General features: G+C 53.1%; 1 pseudogene; it reads right to left on the bottom strand.

Moving 5' to 3' along the window:
- Window positions 1-4,296: 4,296 nt before the first annotated feature.
- LOC132676406 (large ribosomal subunit protein eL42-like) lies at window positions 4,297-5,684 on the bottom strand (annotated as a pseudogene).
- Between the last annotated feature and the right edge of the window lie 618 nt (window positions 5,685-6,302).

Genomic DNA, 6,302 nt, shown 5'->3' with positions numbered 1-6,302 from the left:
CCGCTTGCCCACAAGGCCGCCTTCCCGAGGTGTCCCCAGGCCTGGCAGAACCTCGGGGGGTGTGCTTCCTGGGGGCTCTGTCTCAGACACCCCGGAAGTGTCCTCCCTTACGTGACCTCGCCAGGAGCGCGGGCCGCAGCTCGGGGACCCTCCCAGGCATGTTCTGTCCCCAAGCGGTGTTTGACTTGGGGTTCCCCACGGAAGAGCCCCTAGCCCAGCCCAGGGCGCGGCACACGGGGGCCTCACCGTGGCTTGACTGGTTACAAGTCAGGGAATTTGGTGGTGCAGCCCATCTCGTCCCTGGGCCCCTGTCCGCCCTCCCTTCTGGCAACGGGAGCCCCCAGGAACGGGGAGGCCCGACCTGCAGCCGGCTCTGTCTGCCAGCTCAGGAAGCCACATCCACCCTGGTGCCCCCGCGTGTCTCCCCAGTGACACAAACCGACAGGGCCAAGCACACGTGGCTGTGAGGACCCGGCCTTCTCTGTCCCTCTGGCGCCTGGGTGGTGGGTGCCTGGGGCTGGATGCGGAGGGGAGGCGGGGCTCTTGGGTACCGACAAGGACGGGTCCCCTGAGGTGGTTCAGGGCCAGCCAGCCGACCCTTGGCACCGCGGGTGTGGGCCTCTCCTTCCCCCCTGCCCTGGGGGGGTGGCTCACCTCCTGGGTGCGCCCCTCCCCCAACGAAGATTCTAGCAAACCTGACACGGTGCTGGGCCCTCGGGACGTGTCAGCGGAATGGAACTTTCAAGAACGCGTTTACGGCTCTCGGGGCCGGCGTGACGGGGTGTCCCCGCGTGGGCGCCAGGCCGAGTCCCCGCTCATCGCGGTGAGGCCCGGGATGCACATCCATCCGCCTCGTGACTGCTTGGCCGCCGGGTGTCCTTTAGGTTTGAAAACACAAGCCCTTTACCTCACATTCCGTTTCCTACAAAGCCTTTATGTCAGAACGAAGGTGGTGTCCCACCTCCTCCGCCGGCTTCTCGGGAACCACCTGTGCGGGAGGCGGTGCTGACGAGCCAGGCGGGCGCTCAGCGGGCGGTTTCCAGAACCTTCCCAGCCTCCTTCCTCATACCCACAGCGACAGCCTCAGGACCGGGTGTGTGGCTGATGTCGTACGGGGGAGGGGCTCGTTTGTGGACAAAGTGGCCGCCGACCCCCTGCCTTCACCTGCTGTGGTCTCAGTGAGCTCGGAAGGCTTCCGATTTTCCCAAGTGAGAGCCCCGTCTCTCCACGCACGGGCCACAACCATTAGCCGGACGGCAGGCGCGGGGACCCCGTGATAAATCAGCGAGATGTGGTTCCAGACGTCCTGCCAGCATCTGGGTGTGTGCGGGCAGCATGGGTCTCTTCCCACCGAGATTCACGACGCCCTGGTTTCCGTCCGGGTAGTGACGAGGAGCCGCCGGGACCGCGGCTGCCAGCTTGTCCCCGTCCTCCCCCGGCTTCTGCGGAGGGCGCGTAAGGACGCTCGCCCCCAGCACCCGCGACCCCACCGTTGTCCCCCAAACAGGACATTTTGGAGCGATGATGTGCTCTGGGTTTCTGGGAGATGTTAGAACCGCTCTTCCCCGGCCAAGACGGAGAGCTAAATTTTGACATCTGGGTGGTTTTTGAAGTACCTGTGACGACTCACCAAGAACAGAGCAATTTGAAACAGGCTCTGAAAAGCCGCTGGGATTAGGGAGCAGCGCGTGCAGGTTTGGAAGGGACTGGAGGGCACCCCGGTCCGGCTTTAGGTCTTCCCACACTCAGGGGCCAACGGGCTGCAGGTGAGGCGGGTCTCCTCGCCCCTCGTCAGCAGGGACGCATCCACCCAGGCCTGCCGCACGACGCGGTGAGTGCCGTGTGTGTGCCTGGGGCCTGCAGCCCCCCTGGTGTGGGGTGCACGTCGGTGCGGGAGCTGCCCCGGCCGGAGGGCCCTCTGTGCTCGGCTCCTTCCGCCGTGTCTGCGGGGTCTTTGAGAACTGCGCTCGGCCCCGAGTTGGCCTATGAGGGGCTTATCTTATGGTTGACTTACTTTCCTCCTGGTGGTCCTGGCCAGCCCACCCCCGTCACCTGATCCCGGGTGGCCGTCGCGTTCCCTCTTCCAGCCAGGCTTCTCTTCCCGCCCGTGTGACAGGGAGGAGGGCACGTGAGGGGGTGGGGGCCGGGCCGGGTGGGGCGTGTGTGCGTGTGCGAGCCGGGGGCCTGGGCGGCCAGGCCTGCTGGAGCACATGGCCATCCCCGGGGCTCCGACCCTGCTGTCCCCAGTGGGGATCCCTCCCTTCAAGCCGGCCAGCCCCCCCAGAAGCTGGGTCAGAAGGAGTGGGGCCCGGGCTGAGCGCAAGGCGAGGCCCAGGTTGCCCGGTCGCTTGTGGGCTGGTTGGTGGCTTGCCCAAGCTGTCCTCACCGGCTGGCCCTGGAGGGTCGTCAGGGCTGGGCTTCCCCAAGCCCCAGACCGCGTGAGCCCTGGCGGCTCACTGCCAACTCGGCTCTGAACCCAGGGAGTGTCGTGGATTCCCTTTACAGACCATCGAGGTTGGGGAGGGGGCTGCTTAAAATGTGGCGGATGCCTGACCGAAACCCCTTATGGCTTTTTGAAACATTTTCTTTAAATCGTAAAATGTATCAGAGCTATAAAAAACTGCACAAATTAAAAAAGATTCTATTTTTTTAGTGTCAGCTTGTTTTTTAAAAAGTCTTTTAAAAATTTTTTTGAGAGAGAGCGTGTGCACGCGCGCGTGTGCAAGTGGGGGAAGAGCAGAGGGAGCGGGAGGGAGAGGATCTTAAGCAGGCTTCATGCTCGCGCGGAACCCGACGCAGGGCTCCGTCTCACAACGGTGAGATCATGACCTGAACTGAAATCAAGAGTTGGGCCCTTAACCGACTGAGCCATCCAGGTGCCCCTAGTGTCAGCTTGTTTAATTCTTATTTTTTTCTGCTTCATTGACTTATAATTGACAAAATTATAAGATATTTAAAGTACATCATGATGTTTTGATATATGTGTACCTTATGAAGTAATTCTCCCCAACTCTCTGGTTAGTATATCTGTTATTATATCTATGATCCATCCATCCATCCACCCATCCATCCATCCATCTGCCTACTCATCCATCCATCCATCCTTCCACCCATCCTTCTATCCATCCTTCCATCCATCCATCCATCCATCCATCCATCCATCCATCCATCCTTCAATCCACCCATCCAACCATCCAACCATCCATCTATCTGCCTACTCATCCATCCATCCATCCATCCATCCATCCATCCATCCATCCATCTTTCCATCCATCCATCCATCCATCCATCCATCCATCTGCCTACTCATCTGTCCATCCATCCACCCATCCTTCCATCCATCCATCCTTCCATCCATCCATCCATCCATCCATCCATCCATCCATCCATCTTTCCATCCTTCCATTCATCCATCCACCTTTCCATCCATCCATCCATCCATCCATCCATCCATCCATCCATCTTCCTACTCATCCATCCATCCATCCATCCATCCATCCATCTTTCCATCCTTCCATTCATCCATCCACCTTTCCATCCATCCATCCATCCATCCATCCATCCATCCATCTTCCTACTCATCCATCCATCCATCCATCCATCCATCCATCCATCTTTCCATCCTTCCATCCTTCCATTCATCCATCCACCTTTCCATCCATCCATCCATCCATCCATCCATCCATCTGCCTACTCATCCGTCCATCCATCCATCCATCCATCCATCCATCTTTCCATCTTTCCATCCTTCCATTCATCCATCCACCTTTCCATCCATCCATCCATCCATCCATCCATCCATCCATCCATCTGCCTACTCATCTGTCCATCCATCCATCCTTCCATCCATCCTTCCATCCATCCATCCATCCATCTATCCATCCATCCATCCATCCATCCATCCATCCATCTGCCTACTCATCTGTCCATCCATCCATCCTTCCATCCATCCTTCCATCCATCCATCCATCCATCTATCCATCCATCCATCTTTCCATCCTTCCATTCATCCATCTACCTATCCATCCATCCATCCATCCATCCATCCATCCATCCATCTGCCTACTCATCCGTCCATCCATCCATCCATCCTTCCATCCATCGTTCCATCCATCCACCTTTCCATCCATCCATCCACCCATTATCCATCCATTCATCATTCATCCATCTATTTATTTTCTTTGATTTTTGTTGAGAAAGGTTAAGTTCTACTCTAGAAAATTTCAACTGTATAATACAGTATAATCATCCATGGTTCTTACTTTTTTTTAAGCATAAATTTCCCCACAAAGGGAATTTATTGAGGGCGCTAGTTTTTTTCATGCTCAAAAGACCAACTGCAACCAAATGAAGTGAACATAACCTTAAGATTTTATTATCTTCATAAGTAACAAAATATGAAGCTTAGACCTGGATCACTTGGCGCTTTATCTTATCTCCTCCCAGTTCAAAATGCTTGCATCTCTTAATATCCAGCATTCTCTTAGATCTGCAGTTGGGCTCAACACATTCAAGCCTCAGCACAGTCTTCTTTGTGGTTTTAGCCTTTTTCCGGAAAATCGGCTTAGAGTGCCCACCGTAGCCACTCTGCTTCCTGTCATAACGCCGCTTTCCCTGGGCATAAACAGAACCTTTGCCTTTCTTGTGCTGTGTCACTTTGTGGGGTTAGCGTTTGCCACACTTCTTGCAGAAAGTCCAGTGGATTCTAGGAACGTTCACCACGGCTGCGAGAAGGCTGTCGGCACGGAAAGAGCCATGGTTCTTACTTTTAAGCTATTTTTTAAATCCACATTTTCCTTTGACATTTAGGGATTTTTCTTTGGGCTTTTGAAGGGCTTCATTCTATCCTGAGGTCACAAAGGTAGTTTTGTATCTTATTTTTTAAGAACTATAAAGTTTTGTCTTTTGTTTTTAGGTCTGTGGTTCAGGAGGATTGAGTTTTGGGTATGGCAGTGGTTAGCAAACTATAGCCCCAGCGCTAAATGTAGCCCTATTATTGTTAATAAAGTTTTATCAGGACACAGCCATGCCCAGAAGTTTCCACATGGCTGCTTACATACTGGCAGAGCTCAGTGGTGAGACAGAGGCCAGCCATGTGGCTTTGCCAAGGCTGAAATATTTACTCTAGAGTCCTTTGCGGGAAAGCTCTGTTGGCCCCTCGGCGTGGCGGGGGTTGGGTCTTCACGCGGATATCTGGGGCCCCGCATCGCTTACTGAACTGTGCTCCCTGGTGGCTCTCAGCCTCCACCCCTCTCATGTGTCGGTGTCCACGGAAGCTTGTTCTGATTCTGGTCACTCCACTCTTTACTGACCTCTGTTTAACCTGGGGCCACCGCCACCCTATCCGAACCACTGTGTTTTTATGGCTGCAGCTGTCTATTAGGGTTCCTCAAGAACGCTTTAGCCGTTCCTGACCCTTGCCCTTGCATATGAACTGTGGATTCATCTTGTCAAGTTCCACAAATTGCAGATGGTTTGGGGGGTCGACGTCTTTACGATATTGGCTTTTCCGATCTGTCAATCGGGATATTCCTGTAAGCACTCTGTTCTTCTGAAGTGCTTCTCTGTGATGGGTCCTAAATTTCTCTGGATGTCTCAGGGCTTCCTTTGTTAGATGCCCTTCCAGATCTCACCCATGTTAACAGATTCTTGTAAATGGTACCTTGCAAAATGTTCATGTTCATGTTCTAGCTGTTTATGAACGTGGAAATAATTGATTTTGTCCTCTGCGGTCTTGCTACCCTGTCTTACTAATTCCTACAGTGTATCTATAGTTACTACTCTTGTCATCTGTGGGTAGGTACTGTTCTGGCTTCCTTTTCAATCCTTGTCCTTTGTTCTTGCTGTTTTCCTTTTTCTCCTCCAGCCTGTGTGTGAGTTGCAGTGACGGAAACAAGGATCGGATTTTCTCTTCATGTCAGAGACATCTTATTGTCTTGCAGCCGAGTGTGACGTCTTGGGTAATCAAAGTTATCTTGTGTTCTTAATTAACTGACGTTTTAAAAATCTTGCTTTGACGAGTGCTGGGTTTTTATTTATTTGTTTTTAATGGTGGGTTTTTAAGATTCTTTTTCTGTATGTCTTGTTCTCCTTCATCTGTCGTGGGGCTAGTCACATCTGCTCTGTGTGAGACCTCGAATTTCTGGGACAAATCCATTTGACATGAAGTCCTAGTCTATTATTTAATTATTAAATTTTTTTTAATGTTTACTTATTTTTGAGAGAGAGAGAGACAGAGACAGAGAGAGACAAGAGAGGGGCAGAGAGAGACAGAATCTGCAGCAGGCTCCAGGCTCTGAGCT

This window comes from Panthera onca, chromosome B4 (assembly GCF_046562875.1).
Source record: "Panthera onca isolate mPanOnc1 chromosome B4, mPanOnc1 haplotype 2, whole genome shotgun sequence".
Classification (NCBI taxonomy): domain Eukaryota; kingdom Metazoa; phylum Chordata; class Mammalia; order Carnivora; family Felidae; genus Panthera; species Panthera onca.
The sequence above is the reverse complement of the archived record's forward strand: the minus strand, read 5'-3'. Positions and strand labels throughout refer to the sequence as shown.